The following is an 18559-nucleotide window of genomic DNA, read 5'->3' as shown; positions in this document are numbered from 1 at the left end:
GTTGAAAAGATTAATATTTTTATTTCAAATCATGCAGATGCACACTTAAAACATACAGTTGACACAAAGTAGACATTCAAGGATAATGCAAAGAAGTGTGAATCAAATACAGAAACTGGATAACAGGACACGAGAGAAAAAGTGTTATGATACAGTTAAACACAAAGTAAACTACAGATCGGATTGAGCAAGTGAATGAGACAGCAGAATTTCATTGCTAGAATGACAGCAATGATACATCTTGGAAAACTAAAGCAATAATGAGAAAAATTTAAAAATAACAGGAACGGAAGGTTAAAACAAAACTATATTGGAGTAGGACTGGAGCATATTATAGTAAACTGGAAAAACACAATAGAAGGATGAGACGTTTTCAATACTTAAAAGAAAACATTTGTGGCCCATGAATGAAATATTTCCATCTCCCAACAACAACGAAAAAATTCTCACAGCAAAAGGGAAACCAGGAAAGTATTTAAGAGAAAAAAAATACTAGTAGGGGTTTGCATAGCAACAACATCTGTGACTATGTCAATATAAGCACAAGGGAGAGAATGAGAGCTGTCTTCATCCAAACAGTTTTAAAAATACCTTTGGGTGGGATACAGTGAGAAACATTAGCTGAAAGCTCGCAAGACAAGATAAATTCCAGCTGTTGTTTTTTGTGGACTAACAGACTTTTCCTAATTGCCACTAACATATAACACTGGTAGGAGATCATTTCCATTCTCCCCTTCTGTTCTCTTCTCTAAAGACATACAGAACAAATGGATTGTGAGCATTTTAAGATTTTGATTCTGTGATGCCCTACGTAGCATGGAACAAGACATTAAGAGTTAATATATTCCAACAGGATTTGGAAGGTAGGTTTTGCAAGGCAGCACGCAACACTGCAGACCAGAAAACACTTTCCACATGGTTGGCTCTGCAGACACTCCTGTACCCTCTAAATGGTAAGGCACAGGAATTTCCAACGCACAGCGTTCAGGTGAGGCAGGTGGGCTGGGTTGGTTTTTAAACATTGTGCAGCTCTGAATGCCCCCCTCTCTGCTTCCCTCCCTACTTACATTTACTGTGGCAGAAATACACTGCACTGCTGTGAATCAAATGTATTACACTGCATAGTACATTCGACTCCTGAAAAAAACCAGCTGTTTGGGCAGGTTGTGACAGAAACAACATTTGTCTTCTCATTACATAAAAAATTAACCCAAATAGCATACTGTTAAAAGGAGTTAATACATCAATTTCAAATACCATGGCATATGTTATGCACGTCACCCTAAGAAACTATTCAGTATGCACCTGGATTCCTTTTTACTCTCTCTCTTTGCTGTATCTACCCAGGGATTCACCAGCCCTAAGAGCTATAATCAAAAGGTACAAAAGACAACATGTATGGGAAATTAAAGGTTTTATTCTACAGGGGGATGATTTATTAATGCTGAGAGCTTAATTTAGTAATCAGACACTATTTGAAGAGGAAAAAAACCCCACCTGAACATGGAATAGTTAGATGAGGAAACTATTCCAGCTTTTATGTAGCTTTGTCCCAAATTCAAAGTTAAAAAGACTGGGAAAGAACTTTTCCAATTTACTGAAATCCAATACTGGATTTCATCCAGGTCTATACCTCAAAGGCAAAAGGGACTTAGTCATATTTTTACATAACTAAATTCCTGAGTCACATTACAGAGGGAGAGTCAAATGAAACTCAAGAACAATCTCTGCCATTAAATATTTTTTTTTTAATAGGATTGCTTGTAAGAAACAAATGTTGTAAGACTATTTCAAAACTTAAAAGCCTTTCGTCATTGGTTATTGCTCATTTTTCACTCAGATTTATTAACACTCACATTAATCCACATAACACTAATTCTGCATCATGGTAACAAGAGCAAATGGTGAATGCTCAGCTAACTCTAACAGATCAATAAATAATTTGTAATTAACCAGCTGTTAAAATAATAAACATTTTGAAACATCTTTGCAGCTACAGACTTCACATCACGGAATGGAATACAACTGCTTAGAAAAAGTGACTGGATGTCATACTAGTCTGTGAGCTGGGTTAATGAAGCAATGTTCAAATGCAGCCAACTTCATACAGCTGAGATTAATGGAATGATCAAACTGATGTGATATGCATTCACTGAACTCTTAATTCATGTTAGAAAAAAGAGACCTTGCTTGAGCCCAGCACGCCAACCACAGTGCTGGTACGAAGGCACAGGAATTTCCAACGCACAGCGTTCAGGTGAGGCAGGTGGGCTGGGTTGGTTTTTAAACATTGTGCAGCTCTGAATGCCCCCCTCTCTGCTTCCCTCCCTACTTACATTTACTGTGGCAGAAATACACTGCACTGCTGTGAATCAAATGTATTACACTGCATAGTACATTCGACTCCTGAAAAAAACCAGCTGTTTGGGCAGGTTGTGACAGAAACAACATTTGTCTTCTCATTACATAAAAAATTAACCCAAATAGCATACTGTTAAAAGGAGTTAATACATCAATTTCAAATACCATGGCATATGTTATGCACGTCACCCTAAGAAACTATTCAGTATGCACCTGGATTCCTTTTTACTCTCTCTCTTTGCTGTATCTACCCAGGGATTCACCAGCCCTAAGAGCTATAATCAAAAGGTACAAAAGACAACATGTATGGGAAATTAAAGGTTTTATTCTACAGGGGAATGATTTATTAATGCTGAGAGCTTAATTTAGTAATCAGACACTATTTGAAGAGGAAAAAAACCCCACCTGAACATGGAATAGTTAGATGAGGAAACTATTCCAGCTTTTATGTAGCTTTGTCCCAAATTCAAAGTTAAAAAGACTGGGAAAGAACTTTTCCAATTTACTGAAATCCAATACTGGATTTCATCCAGGTCTATACCTCAAAGGCAAAAGGGACTTAGTCATATTTTTACATAACTAAATTCCTGAGTCACATTACAGAGGGAGAGTCAAATGAAACTCAAGAACAATCTCTGCCATTAAATATTTTTTTTTATAGTATTGCTTGTAAGAAACAAATGTTGTAAGACTATTTCAAAACTTAAAAGCCTTTCGTCATTGGTTATTGCTCATTTTTCACTCAGATTTATTAACACTCACATTAATCCACATAACACTAATTCTGCATCATGGTAACAAGAGCAAATGGTGAATGCTCAGCTAACTCTAACAGCTCAATAAATAATTTGTAATTAACCAGCTGTTAAAATAATAAACATTTTGAAACATCTCTGCAGTACTACAGACTTCACATCACGGAATGGAATGCAACTGCTTAGAAAAAGTTACTGGATGTCATACTAGTCTGTGAGCTGGGTTAATGAAGCAATGTTCAAATGCAGCCAACTTCATACAGCTGAGATTAATGGAATGATCAAACTGATGTGATATGCATTCACTGAACTCTTAATTCATGTTAGAAAAAAGAGACCTTGCTTGAGCCCAGCACGCCAACCACAGTGCTGGTACGAATTTATATTTCATCGTCCCTTCTAATTACACTAACCGTGACTAAACCTTGGAGATGCTGCAGAAAAAAGGAAAATTTAAGTCCTTTGTTTCTAAACCCCCATTTTCCCACTTCCTCTTTGCCTGAGGCTTGCAATCTGTGTTCCTCAAGACTCCTCTATGCCCCTCAAACTCAGAACATTTAAAATTAAGTCCTACCTCACATTTCAACAAGCTCCAGATCCCTTTCAACCTACAACAGTTGCCAGCCCCTCTGTCTGTCCCCAGGACAGCACGGCTGAGATTTCTGACCGTGCTCAATTCTTGTCCTGCTCCAACACACACAACTGGTGCACTGGCATTGCTCTCGCTCATGAAGATCCATTTTGATGTGCATCACTCCAGCAACAGAAAATCCTAGTTTCATTTCTCTGTGCAAATGCTCTATTTATTACTTTCTGTATATTATCTAGCAATTTTTAGACCTAAAGAATACAACGATAAAATTCATCATTCGCTCTGTGTCAGTTAAAAGCTGTCAAACCTGATTTCGTTTCATCAGCATTTATTGTGCTTCATTTATTCTAGATCTAAACGTTTTCAACAAAATAATGGAGTTATATATAACTCAAAGTGGCAGCACCTATAAATCCTTCAAGTCTTTGGCAACTTCTTTAATCCAAAGTAATCGTGTTTCCTTGTATAACAAGTCTTGTGATGTCTGTAATAGCATCTCACTATAGTAACAACAGTCTTAACGTTATAGCTCTCTTGCATGCCTGAAGTATTAATCAGATTCCATATTTAAATACAACATTAGAGTACTCTTGATACTCTTCCTGAAACAGATACACTGGGGGGCTCAGAGCCCCCCACAAAATTTTAAAAAAGGTACAATAAAGATGGTGGCTGGGAAGTTGTTTTTGATGCCGGAGTCAAACACTGAAGCTTTTTGGTTATTGCTTTACTCTATTACCTCATCTCTCCACATAAGAATAATGTTTCTAAATAGGCAATCTATTCTATAATAACTTTCTCTGCCACAGGTTCTTTCCTTGTGCTTTGAAACAGAAGAGATTAAAGAAAAAAACCCACTCTACAATCAGAATGAAAGAGAGCAAGCCTTATGCTAAAGCTGGTGAACATCAATCTCCTTGGGAAGCAAAAGGTTCAACGATCACAGTATTCATTCTTCAAAATTTAGGAATTTCTTTATGAAAACAAGATTTTCCTCTTTCATAACTGAGCTTACATCCTAGCACTTTTCCAAATACACTTTTTTCTAGTATTGTCCTGAAAACTCACATAGTATCCTCCACCAGCTACTACTTATGAGATAAGGATGTTACTAATGCTACATTATAAAAGGTGGTATTTGGTTGGGTTTTTTTTTTTTATGGCCAACCTTGCTTGAGTTTAACCTCACTTAAAGGAAAAATCATATTTAACAGCAAGTATTACCTCATTTTCCCAACTCTCCCATAACCATCTCTAATTTCTGCTGTATAAAATTTAATATCTATATCTATTAAATAGAATTCAACATTTATAATCTCCAATTTCCACTGTCAACTCCTTGAACTTTATCAACACGTTTCAGCTATAACCATGATTTTATTTTCTGAGTAATCAAAATACAGTCTGCAATCCTACATCTACCCATTAAACACACATTAACATGTTGAATCACATATTAAATCCATTAAAGAATTTCTAAACTTTAGATTAAATCCAGAAAGCAGAAATATCAAAGAAGTAGCTCCAACCAACACAAAACCCGTAGGTCCAAGGAAGGCAGGGTTTATAGTAATTTATTTCCCACCTAAAAGCCTGAGCTTGTGTTTTTACAGTTTGGACTCGCTCCAAAGGCTGTCCCCAGCGAATCCCCGCTCTCTTTGGGGAACCAAAGACAGCTGGAGAGGATGATGACCATATCAATATCCAGGCGTGCTGCTGTCATGAGCGTGCGCTAGCACAGTTGGACAAACTCACAGAGTATATATAATTCAGTCTAGAATTCCCTCATAGGCACTTGCACGTTCCATTGTCCCATCAGACAAAATGTGAAGTATTGTGAAAGCAGCAAGAAAGCCTACACCCACAGCCATGACTGTCTATAATGATAAAGTTACAATAGACCGCCCAGCAACCATTCACATATAAAAGCTACAACAGATGCTCTTTAATTCTTTATCTGAATGAACCTCAGTCACTTGGCTTCTGCAATTCTGTTTAGTATTTATTATAGTGAACCAAACTCACGCAAAGAGGCTTCTTCTGGAGACTGAAAATAACATCTTATTTTGAATTTGCTCCTTCTTTGCCCATTATCTTTTTTAATTCTAATAAGAACTAAAATCATGCCGCAATTTCATGACTGTCCATCACTGAAAACACATATAAAATACAGGAATTTATTAGGTATAAGACTACTGGCTCGTGGAGAAAGAGACTAAAACTAGTTTCAGTGATTGATACACTTTACCAGCCAACTCTATTCTTTCAAAAACAGGAGCACAGCAATCACAGGTACAGCAGCAGAGCGCAGTATTACCACTATTTTGGTGTGCACCATGTGTGGCAGAGGCAGAGCCAGGGATTATACACATAAATCACTCACCCAGGAAGAAAAAAAGTCTACACGATTGCCAACTAAGACAACTAATATGAAATGGTTTTTGTACCAGGGCTATTCAAAGAAATAGTATTTGTGGGAAGAATGAGTCATAGGATAGCAAACTTCATATACTAGTTACACAAAGTGAGAAAAACAAAGGGAATTAGAACTTAGACAATTTTTTTTTAAATAATCAAGAAACAGCAAAACCAGCTGTTGCACTGTAATAACTTTAAATAGCTTTGTTATGCCTTCATATTCTCTTCCAGTAGCAGTTTTCTCTTTTTAACTTGCATTTTGGGTTTGCTGCTGATGGCACACTGTCTCTGCAGACACTAGATAAATAAAATTTTCAACAACATAAACTCTTTTAAAACTTTATCTCTTAACTCCTACCCCTGTGAGAGGCTGGAAAGTAATAACTTAATTCTTCACAGGATTACTTGTGCATCTCTTCTCTATTTCTGTGACTTACTTTAGTTATAACACCATAAACAAGCATCTCAGCAGTTATCTCCACCTAAATCAGTTTGCATCTTTTCCTTAACTACATATTTTTTTATTTATTGATTAACCCACATAATTTCACACCTATCTTGCAGGGGATCAAATTCAATGTCCAGTAGGCTTGAATTAGTATTTTAAAAGTAGAGAAATTGTATCCCTGAGACAATTTTGAAAAGGACTTTCATGGATAAGTTAAGGACTATTTTTAATAAACAAATAAAATAAATGAAAATTATCAAACCAGACCATGCACAGACAGTTTTTGATTATCTCTAAGGATGGAAAGTTCACAACCCCTTTGGGCACCCATTAATCTAAAGTCTCATATAGGTAACCGTTTTCTACCAAAAATTTGCCTGTTTTATAAGTCTCTGCAACATTAGTGTCAACTTTAGGCAACAACATTTGCATTAAAGTGGCAACATGGATTTAAATCTTTAAACAATCATGTGGGTAAAATTATTTCATACTTCATAAGAAACAAACCCTAAAACACTGTGAAAATTCAAGTTGAGAAGTAGTTTACAAAGAGTTTTCCACATGAGATTTCCACACAGGAGTACGCCTTAATGTTCCTGCGCTGTTATTAAAATTTGTGATGATTAATTTCCTCTGATTGTCATGTGAATATGAATTAGTAATCTCTGGCATTAAAGAGAAGTTATAGTAAACCTGCCTGATTTTAGGAATTCTTTGGATTGTCATCAACTTCATTTATTATCACTTACTAGTTCCACCTATATTTAAAGATAAGTCAGTAGTTTACAAAGTTGGAAAAAAAGCTACTATTGTTTGTACCAAAGGTCTTGTAGTCAAAAATTACATGTTGACAATAACAAAATACCAATGTGCTTGGTCTATGTGATAATCGACACAAGTTCTCTTGCACAACTCTAACATGAATGCCATAAGAGAAGTTTTTGAGACATTTCCAGAGGAAACACAGATTGTCAGAAGAATGCAAACATAGTTAACAATTAAATATTCTTGCAGACAACATTTAATGGTCTACAAGATGAACAGAGTACATTTAAAACTGGTGGGGGGTGGGGGAAGGGACTGTACTCATACATAATACAGTAACTCAATTAACATTCAAACATTCAACAGTTTAGTGAATGCAGAGGCAGATTTGCCTCCAGAAATTCATAGCACCTTTGGGTAAGGCTACAACACTATGTGTTTATTGAAATCTGCATCTGGTAGTAATTTGTCCAGCAGCAAACTTTTTTTCTTTTTTCACTCAAATGATCTACAGGGGCCCATATAGTCTGCAACTGTTCGCCTGCACTAAGATGCACATTGTATAATTTATGTCCTTAATTATAAAACAAAGTTTATCAGCATGTTTGTCTGTGTTGTGCAATTTCTTATTCTTCACATGAGAATAACAGAATGCATCTTGAACAGTCCATTCATTCTTCATTGTAACAAAATATACTGGAATGGAAGAGATTTAATCCCTAAATTATTTTACTTCTCCCTTCTTTACTGGAGATATTTATCTTTAGAGAAAAAAAAAGAGTCAACATAGTTTGAAAGTCTTTCTAGAAGATAATTACTCCCCTCCCCAATAATATGCCCATCAAAAAAAAAAAAAGAGAATGCAGGTTATAACCCTAATTTGCCAAATACTGTTTTAGTGATGATGCACCTTTTTCAAAACCGTGGCCGAGCGCAATAGACAGTTTTGTTTTTTTCATAAAGCCTCCTCTGCAAAAACTAGCTTGGAATTTTGGAAAATGCAACTCTTGTCCTTACCAGCTGTCTAACCCAAATCCCACAAGGGAGAAAAACTGATTAGAGCAAGGGCAAAGATAAAGCCAGGATCCTGGGAAGGGAAAGAAAGGAGGCTGAAAACCCTACACCAAGAAGATCATAGTTTTGTCTCCAGATAGGTACTTGCTCCCTCTCAGTATTTTAAGCATTAACACATGAACTTCAGATTCTTACTAATTGACTACCCTGTCTTCACTAGAATTCCAGTAGAGGAACTCTTTTTTTCAGATAAATTCAGTTTTCTGAGATTACTTCAGGAATTGTGAACACTGGTTTTCCTGTTATTACTTGAACTGATACAGTTCTTCTGGGCTTCCTTATAGCAAGATTTCAAGAGCTAGGTCAGCAGAAAAAAAGAGAGCTCAAATACACAGTAATTTTTAAGAGCAGTTAGTCACTGTGAGGTGCGGCACATCTCGATTTATCATTGGGCTGGGTCTCAAATGTAAGGGAGACCTGGAAAATTTTTGGTACTCTATTCCCATCAAGAGGAAGAGCAAGAAGATACAGAAGGATTAATTTTGGGGGCAGAGAGGTTCACCATTAAGCTGCTTTAACTTTCCCTGACCTCCCCTTTACACAACTTGAATTTTAAGAAGCTTATGTCTCATTACTTTTTTATTTGTGGGCATAAAAGTGCCCTATTTCAGTAACACTAGTATTTGGAGCATCAGACAAAGAAGCTGAGAGCAGAGGGACACATTAAGACATTCTTTTGACAGGAACAAGATCATAATCACTTGATAATTCTCCTTTTGTTTATCACATACCAACAGCTAGTGCTGCAGTTACAGAGAAAAACAATTCCAATCACAGCTAAACAACTATTTTTTTTTATGACAGAACCATAAAATGAACCTCTATTCAGTGCAGATTACCAAAATGTTAGAGAGTTATTCCCCAAAATTTTACTCCAGGATTTTTGAACCATGAGACTGAGTACTCTGGCAAGGTTTTTTATTTTCTTCTATGTGTTATTGTTACTGTCTTCAGTAAACAATGTGACTTCAAGATTTAATGACATTAAATGCCACTATCAGATTACAATCAGGTCTTGCTTATTCACCTTCCAAAGCAGGCACCGACAGGACTAACTGAACTAGGGGACTACCTGAACCTTTGCAAACGGAACACAAAAGGACCAGATACAGCACATTCTGTCAGCTCCTATCAGCTTGCTGTTGCCTAAACTCTTGGAGCTATGGAAATCCCAAATCCATTGAAAATACCAAACATTATCACAGTATTCAATGAGAAATAAGTGGTATCTTGATTGAACACAGCAGGGATGTGAGGAATTGACAGCAGCACTGTTCAAAGGCCATTTGAACCAGCTAAACTAGTCTCTTTCGGACTCTTTCGGACAGCTGCAGAAGAATAAAATACAGCAGGGATGTGAGGAATTGACAGCAGCACTGTTCAAAGGCCATTTGAAGCAGCTAAACTAGTCTCTTTCGGACAGCTGCAGAAGAATAAGGCAGGTGATGGGAAGACAGGTTCGAGTGAACATTTAAATAAAACAAACCCAAAACCCATAAAGCATTTTCTGTGCCAAGGCAGCTGGACAGCTCAATATTAGGATAATAAAAATAAATACAAATGCTATGGAACAATGTTGACAAATTACAATATATATATATTTTTATATATATCAGGGTACTCTCTTCTGTATACAAGTAGTAAAGAATGAGGGGTAGACTTTCACACTAGTATTCTTACTGCTGCTGTCTGCTACCACATTTCCAATACTTTTTCTTCCTCCTATAAACTTTGATCTGTATTAGATATAAAAGTCATTAACTTCATAACTTAAAATGTCATTTTAACTTCTTAATGACAGATGCTGAAGCGTACCACTGAGAACATGGAGTAGTTACTTTACCATTTTCAGCAAGAAAAGAAGACTTGAGTATTAAAACTATTACAACAGCTCTCTCAAACACATGGTCAATGTTGTAAAGTACCAGTTCCCTGCTAGACAGAGAGAAGTCTGTCCCCTACCAAAGAAATTATGCCACAATATTGAACCTCTTCCATCGTATTAATACAATTCATTGTGAATCAACTAATTCATTGTGAAGACTTGGGGGAAGTCTTCTTCTGCCTTATAGAAAACAATAATAAAAAAGGTAATCAAGTTGATTGTGTTTTTTAGAGGCATGATTAGTTTCTAAAGACATGAACAAACCCATTTCTCAGGTTTTACAGGATCAGTATAGCACTTCACTGCAAAATTTTGGGCGCTATGTTCATCATTAACTAAAAATATTCTAAGGTCTCAAAGTACAATTTAATATAATTTACTATCATGTCACAAATCGAAGCATTACTTCATCACTTCAAATACTCCTTGTTTAGATACTGATTTAATGAGAGCAATTAAAATAATTCATAAAAAAGAAAAGTAGTGTATCTTTGCAACTTTACTCGAGGTGCTGTTAGTCTTAAAACAGGGAACATCAGACAACACAGACACTTTGAGGCCTCTTGGTAGAGACTGTCTGATCTTGAACAGTACTAACCTGATCAATACTGTTATAAAGAGGATAAACAATCCTGAATTATTATCTACACAAAAGAGTACTCAAAATCTGCAGAGGTATTATCAAGAACACAGACTAAATATTAATGCCGCAGCAGGTCCACACCACCTGGAAAGGTACTGTATTACTAAGGCTAATTTTTTTCATAGCTCATATAAAATGAGGCACTGCCTGCTGTTTGCTGGATAGTTTTCTCCCTCACATAAAAACTGATGAGATTTAAAGTTTATTCATAGCAGTACTTTCCATTTTATAGCTCTGCAAGGCTTACTGTGAAATTTTATATAGATTTAAACTTTATCAATATTTTAGCACTATAACAGCAATTCACAATTTAATACATGAAAAAAATTTTAAAAAAATTAGCATCTGCTGCTAGCCCAAATGCCATTATTCCATTTCTTTCAGTGGTTTTGGTCTATATTTTTACCATACATTTGAAATTTCAAACAAAGAAGACAGCTTAATATCAACAGCAACTTAAATTTAAAAAAAAATTCTCTATTCATAGCAGTACTTTCCATTTTATAGCTCTGCAAGGCTTACTGTGAAATTTTATATAGATTTAAACTTTATCAATATTTTAGCACTATAACAGCAATTCACAATTTAATACATGAAAAAAATTTTAAAAAAATTAGCATCTGCTGCTAGCCCAAATGCCATTATTCCATTTCTTTCAGTGGTTTTGGTCTACATTTTTACCATACATTTGAAATTTGAAACAAAGAAGACAGCTTAATATCAACATCAGCTTAAATTTAAAAAAAAAAAATTCTCTCTCTGCCCCCAATTCTTACATTTGAATTTGCAGTTTCATTTGGTTTGACTAATAGCTATACAAGTTTAATAAATCTACCAATCTATGCAGCTAATCAGTAGAATCTTTTATTGAAGGATGCCAGCAATTAGAAGTCAAAATTTGCAAGTAAAAATATAATTACAATTTCATAGTATCTTGTTTCATGTCTTTGAGATAAGGTCACCCAGGGCATTTATGGCAATGTAGATTTATTCATTCCAGGTGATATGGATAGTGTTTCTATAGCTGTCCTCACTTCTAAAAATCTCTCTTCAGAATTTAAATATTAACGAGGGTTGACTGATGAAAATATTTTTGTAGCTGTAACACTCCAAGCTCTGGTCTTACAGGACTCTCAGCTTGGACAACTGGCAGGCTCTCATCCTTGAGATCTTCCTTAAAGCATTCCTGTGGTATGGTACCCTCAAAGAAATCTTTTCCTTCTGTCCAACCCTACAATCAACTGTGCTTCCTCCTCCTTCCCCTTGCCTTCGACTAAGTAAAACCACTGCGCATGTCCCTCCCTGCCCGAAAGGGACAAATATAAATGTCATCAAATATATCATGAAACATGAATATTTGTGCACATCAGTGGCTGATGTAAGTCCTAGGAAGAGCATTTGAGTATTATTAGTAATAATAATTGAAGTTACCGGTAAAGTTATCAGAGGAAAGACAAAGAGATCATGTTTTGGTATGAAATAGCGGAAACGCTTCAGAGATATTTCTAAATTCTTCAAAGAGCAGCATAAGGTATCAGCACAAAGACCATCCTTGGGCTCGTTCAAAGGCCATAAAACTCAGCCGAACTGTTTTGTGTTGATGTAACTATACCTCTTCTTGGCAAAATTTCAACAGCAGAAATAACATAGATTCAGCAGAACACTGAGCAAAATAGACTTAATCTATTTTAGGCACATAATAGCAAAGCATAATAACTAGAATGCCCTGGAAATTAACATAGTTTAAAATCTACTGCGCCTGAGACTCATTTCTCATTTGGACTGTGTTCAGTAGGATTTTTTTTTGCAGAAAAAAATTACCATTATTTCAAGATCTTGGAAATATTGCTTGATGAATGAAGAAAAATGATGACACTAATTGACATCATGAGAAAACTCAAAAAGAAACTAAAAACCCACCCTCTGAAAGAAAACAGATTAATCTCTTAATATCTTAAGAAAAAGATTCCAGGGCAGGCCTGAATCTGTCAAAGTGAATTTCTCATGAAACGCACCAGATTGAAACATGAAGGAAAACAAAAAAAAACTACAGACACAGAAATCTCCCAAATATTAATTTTGGTCTACCCATCAGTCATGTTTTTCGTAGGAAATTTTCATAACACCCAGTAAAATTAAATTATGAATACTGCTTAGTTAACAGAAAAAAATTGTTAAGCTACAGAACTTACTATTATAATATTGTTGAAGTTGGGTTTTTCTGTTTTGTTTGGTGGTTTTTTGGCTATTCATATGTTATTGTTTGAACATCAAATACGTTGCATAATATAATGCAGAATCAGAAACAAGCAGGATATTTTTAATAGAAAAGCACATTGGAAATTCTGAATTTTCTTCCAAATTTGGGTAAGCACAAAGTTCACTTTTAATACCAGCTGCCTATTATACAACTAAGCCCTGCTCCTCAAGAAATGGCTGAAAAATGGTCAGGCACAAATTTCAAATAAGTGCAGAATCAGAATATAAAAAATTTTTCTGTATTTTCTCCTATTCAAAGAGCTCAAAGTATTTTACTAGCATGATTTTATTTTTTTCTTTTTTAACTAATCCTATCCTTCTACAGGACAAGAGCTCTAATCTGCATTGTTTGGGATACAGTAAACCAGCACAGCAAGGGGAACCAAATAGGGTTCATTCAGTGACCACAACAATTTGTCATAGAAACTATAGATACTATAGGTCACATTGTATGAGACAAAAAAACTGAAGTATAAAAGTAGTAAAGTAAAATAAAGTAGAAATCATGACCTACTGGCACCAATATCTGACCTTTACAATAATTCAGAAATACCAACTCTGGTCCAGATCTGATTTCTTCCAAAATTCTTTATGATTCTCTTAGATTGCAAGAGTTATACCACTTCTTGTGTTTTAATCACTCATAAAACAGAGTGAAAATTTTATTTGTTTCATGTATTTTATGATTTTCTTTCATCCTGATGAAAAAAGAAAGTATAGTAAAGCTTCCTAAAGCATCCAAGTAATTTAGGAATTGAAATCCGAAGTAAGAAAGTATATATATATTTGGGTCTTATTAAGAGCAGAGAGAAATAAAGTTTCTCTACCTCTGGAAATGGATACAGTGGAAAAAGCCTTGTAGAGAAATTCACCTACACATACTACAGTGAATTCATGCAGAATTTCACTTTATTGCTATTATCCCTCCTTCTATCAATACATTTCAATAGATGTCCCACTCCCGTGACTTCAAGAGCACTTACATATGTTCAAGTAGGGATAAGCCTTGTTACTTTGCTTAATTGGGCCTTGAAGAACAGTGGGAGTTTTTTCCTGAAGAAAAAGGGCAACAGGAAAATAAGTACCCTTAAAAAAGTAAGTATCTTAGAAAATCTTACAAATGGGAACGGTTCTTCGACAACTATGGAAAATCCTGGCTATGGGTTTTATTAACGTGTCACGGTTTTCACTTCCAGAAGTGTGCCACATCAGTAAAAAATTAGTCTTTAACAAAGAGTAGTCAAGTGCATCTCAGGAAAGCTGTGATTTTGGACTAGATTAAATATAAATTGCTCCTCTCACCAGCAAAGCCCAATGAGCTTTGCAGGGTTATATCTGGTGAATGTGGCAAGAAAAGCAGCTGGTTTCAGAGATGCACCATGATACTCAACCATCCTTGGGCAGCCCAGCCAGGTTCTGAACTGGAAGTCATTCAGTTGGTTGCTGTTCTGTCTCCAAATCAACGCTTCTAGTTTCTGATTAATAATTCAAGAGATGCATGGGCTTTCTCTATTTTAAGCCCAGCTATTAAACTTGACTACACGCTGAACAAGTGTCCAGTTAAAAACTGTAGTTTAGAACAAAGTGATCTGGAAAACATAAGTGCAATTTTTACGTGAGTTTGGGCAGCTCCCAAAGTGAACTGTATCCAGTGGAAACAAGGTCTAAGTGCTGATGTGGGAGTTTCCCACAGCTTCTACTGGCCTTCAAAGCCATGTGTGTCATCAGAGTCTCTTGTTGAAGCTGTACATAAATATCTAACTGGTATTAAAAAACAAAAACTGTTCCACAAAACCTAAATTAAAGCCAGATGTGGAAAAAGCAGATGCTTGAAATTCACCATCACTTCAAGGATGAAGGACTTGCTAATTTTATTATTTTCTGAGTAAATTGTCATGCTAAGGAAGTCATGTAGAACATTTATAATTTCCTGATGCATCTCACATTAAAGAAATAGGTGCTCATTGACTAAAACCCCTGCAATTAGTATCAAATTTGAACCACAAACTAAATCTGTGTTATATTCCTACTCTGGTTGAACACTGAATTATGATTATGCTCTTATCAGGCATTTTAAGAAGATAAGGTATATCTTCTAAGATAAGGATATGTCAAGATGGCATTAATACTCCTACTCTGGTTGAACACTGAATTATGATTGTGCTCCTATCAGGCATTTTAAGAAGATAAGATAAAGTATGTCAAGATGGTATTAATATTTAGGTCAACAGCACTGCACTGGAAGAGGAAATTGAACAATGCAAGTTTAAAAATGCATTTAGTAAGTGAAAAGTCTTCCATATCTTATTGCAAATTGCATTGCTTTAAGCTGGGGAAACGAAGTCTGTGCTGAGCACGTAGGGAGGTGAGGTTTTCATGGAAACTTCAGGCCATCCAAAAATGTTCTATTTAACATAGTCAACCACTCTTAGGAAACATACATGACTTATCCAGAATCCCTTTTAAGCAACTCCAAACTTAGATGTAATTTTTTAAAATTAGTTTAGTATTTAGATCATTAAAGCACTTATATACACACATCATGAAAGAAGCTAAAAATGTTATGTGAATTTAAAAAAAAAGGTTAAGTGTGTGATGTAACTTAAGATGCAATAAGCCAAAACGTAAGACCAGCATGACAAAACCTCCAGTTCTGACCACAAAACATTCTAATTTTCAACTAAATGCTCTTAACGAATCAGCATTTTAAGAATGACCCTTTTAAAAAAAAAGAACATGACTGAGTAGTTTCCCTGTCAGATGCAACTTCATTAGCCTAATATCGGTGATTTTATATACGGAATTACAACACAATTATGCCATCACTGCAGTAAATTTAAGGTTGGACGACATGTAACTTGACAATTCTGTTTTCATTACAGTGGAGCAACAGCACTAGTCAAATTTTACTAGATAGCAGGAAAGGAAAATCTTAGAAGCCATTTTTATGGTCTCCAAACCCAACAATCACCTACAAAAATCTCTTTGAAGAGTTTGAGTGCAGAAAGCCAAGTAACTTCTCCACAGAACAGTGAAATATTCTAATTACCACAGCAGGCCATACATGTCTTATGAAACCTCTCTCCCTACTTTTGTTGCAGTTTTTAGAATGCCACGTATCAAGAATATCTTAAATCAACCTAAAGAGCACTGACCTTAACAAATCTAATGCCTCCATTTTTAGAGAATACATTCTGCCAAAAGCAGCTCAAAAGTAGCCAGAAACCTGAAAAGCCAGTTCACAGTCTTCAAACTAAGCAATATAAATTGCACTAACTGCACTGTAGGAGCTCAAAATACAAGAACAATTCAACAGAAAATATACTAAAATACACTGAAAGCACTCTCTTGTGCACCTCAAAATTCTAAACACTGCCCCAGATTATGTACTGAGGGAGTAGTGGGGAACAAAACCAGTCGCTGGTTCTGATGTAGTTGGGCTAATTTGAATGCATTAGCTTTGCGAATATTCTGTATGTCAGTTTTTGCACCTACAAGAAAATATACTAAAATACACTGAAAGCACTTTCTTGTGCACCTCAAAATTTTAAACACCATCTCAGATTACGTACTGAGGCAGTAGTGGGGAACAAAACCAGTCGCTGGTTCTGATGTAGTTGGGCTAATTTGAATGCATTAGCTTTGCGAATATTCTGTATGTCAGTTTTTGCACCTACAAGCAATGACTTCACTGCATAAACCTCACTGTTGAACCCACAGGTTTTTTAAAACACACTAATTCCATTTTTTGTGTTAAACTTCGAACTTCAGTAAGTTGCAATAAACTCACACCAGACTCTGTATTTGTTTATAAAGTTTTAGATACTTTTTACAAACACCTGTATACATTCTGAAGCTGCAAAAGAAATCTATTAATTAATATCTGCAAAATAATAGATTACTAAGGCAATTGTATCTGGTTTTAATTCTGTCATTAGCAGACCAGACACTTCTTAGCAGTCATGTATGTCCATCAGACTTCACCCACTCTTACTGCTAATGAGTAGCACCTGTTGGAAGGTATTTCTTTTCCTTTGTTGGATCCCTTTCACATTTATATTTAAATTTTTTCCAGGTATCACCAGGCTGATTTAGGAACGCATCAGGTATTTCATGGTTTAATGCCTCCAGTATCTGCTCTAATTATTTTAAAAGGTTAAAACATGAAACAGAGAGCCAAGTCATCATTATCCCCACAAACCTTATTAGGCAACACTGTAGAGCCATTTCCAGCTGAAAAAACAGCTCTACCATTTACACAGGCTACAGTAACTGAATAATCACTTCTCAAAGCCAACTTTGGAAACATGCACGTGATACGACTACACCAAAATTAAATTACAGATGTAGAACAGTACAAACATTTGCAGACAGAGTAAAGATTACAAAACATTATTAAAATACAATATTAAGACAGATACCCGTTTCATTTTTTTATGGAACAAACTCAATATCCCAACTTGTCTAGGCAGGGTTACCTCCCACGAGAACAAATCTCCCATGAGATCCAAAGCATAGAATCACAGAACAGTTTGGGTTAAAAGGGACGTTTAAAGTATCCCAGTTCCATCCCCCATTACAACTTTTGTCACTGGACAAATAGTTCCATCCCCCATTACAACTTTTGTCACTAGACAAAGTGTTGTTTTCCCCATATTGCAATTCATCAAGCAGTACGATAATTACATTTTAGATTGACCTAAAATGATAATTGATTTCCTTATACCATTTAACAGAAGTCACTTACTCTCTTTAGAAGAAATGCTTGAAAACTTAAGATATAAAATCTTACAATTAATTTAAGAGAATGTCTAACCTACCCACGAAGCTGTGCAACCAATGTGGTTGTCAGCCCATACTGGGCTCTGTGCTGCCATGGATACCTATAATTAGTATTTGTCTATAGTACTTGTAATGTTTGCACCAACTGCAGTTTACCCCCGCAGTGAAATACACCACAAAAGACAAGAGACAGGAACTTCCGCGATATAAATTCAGAATTGTCAAGCAACAACTGTCACTTAAAATATTTCTGTAATTTCACAACATGTGACAACAATAAAATTAATAAGAAGAGCAGTGCTACACATTTCTAACTGGCTGTCAACATGCATCTCATCATCTGTTCTTAAAAAAGAATGTCCTCTCACATCCAATATTATTTCTTATTCTATAACGTTAAGAGGACACACCTTATCTCACTGGGTGGAATATGCTCACGGCTGGTGTAAATCATCCTGTAAATCAAACACCACTGCTCAATTCTATCAGTGATTCATTTAATCCCATGGCTATAACAGCTGAACACAAACCCAAGCACCCTTTACTGCCACCTCTTTATTCTTAACATCCAAATTGT

At 35.7% G+C, this 18559-nt stretch overlaps 1 protein-coding gene across 2 annotated transcripts in view; it reads right to left on the bottom strand.

Annotated features, from left to right (window-relative positions):
* Nucleotides 1-18559, bottom strand: part of ATG7 (autophagy related 7) — a 105594-nt gene that overhangs the window by 40873 nt on the left and 46162 nt on the right. The window lies entirely within an intron of this gene.

This window comes from Calidris pugnax, unplaced genomic scaffold, assembly GCF_001431845.1.
Source record: "Calidris pugnax isolate Ruff unplaced genomic scaffold, ASM143184v1 scaffold201, whole genome shotgun sequence".
NCBI classification, from domain to species: domain Eukaryota; kingdom Metazoa; phylum Chordata; class Aves; order Charadriiformes; family Scolopacidae; genus Calidris; species Calidris pugnax.
The sequence above is the reverse complement of the archived record's forward strand: the minus strand, read 5'-3'. Positions and strand labels throughout refer to the sequence as shown.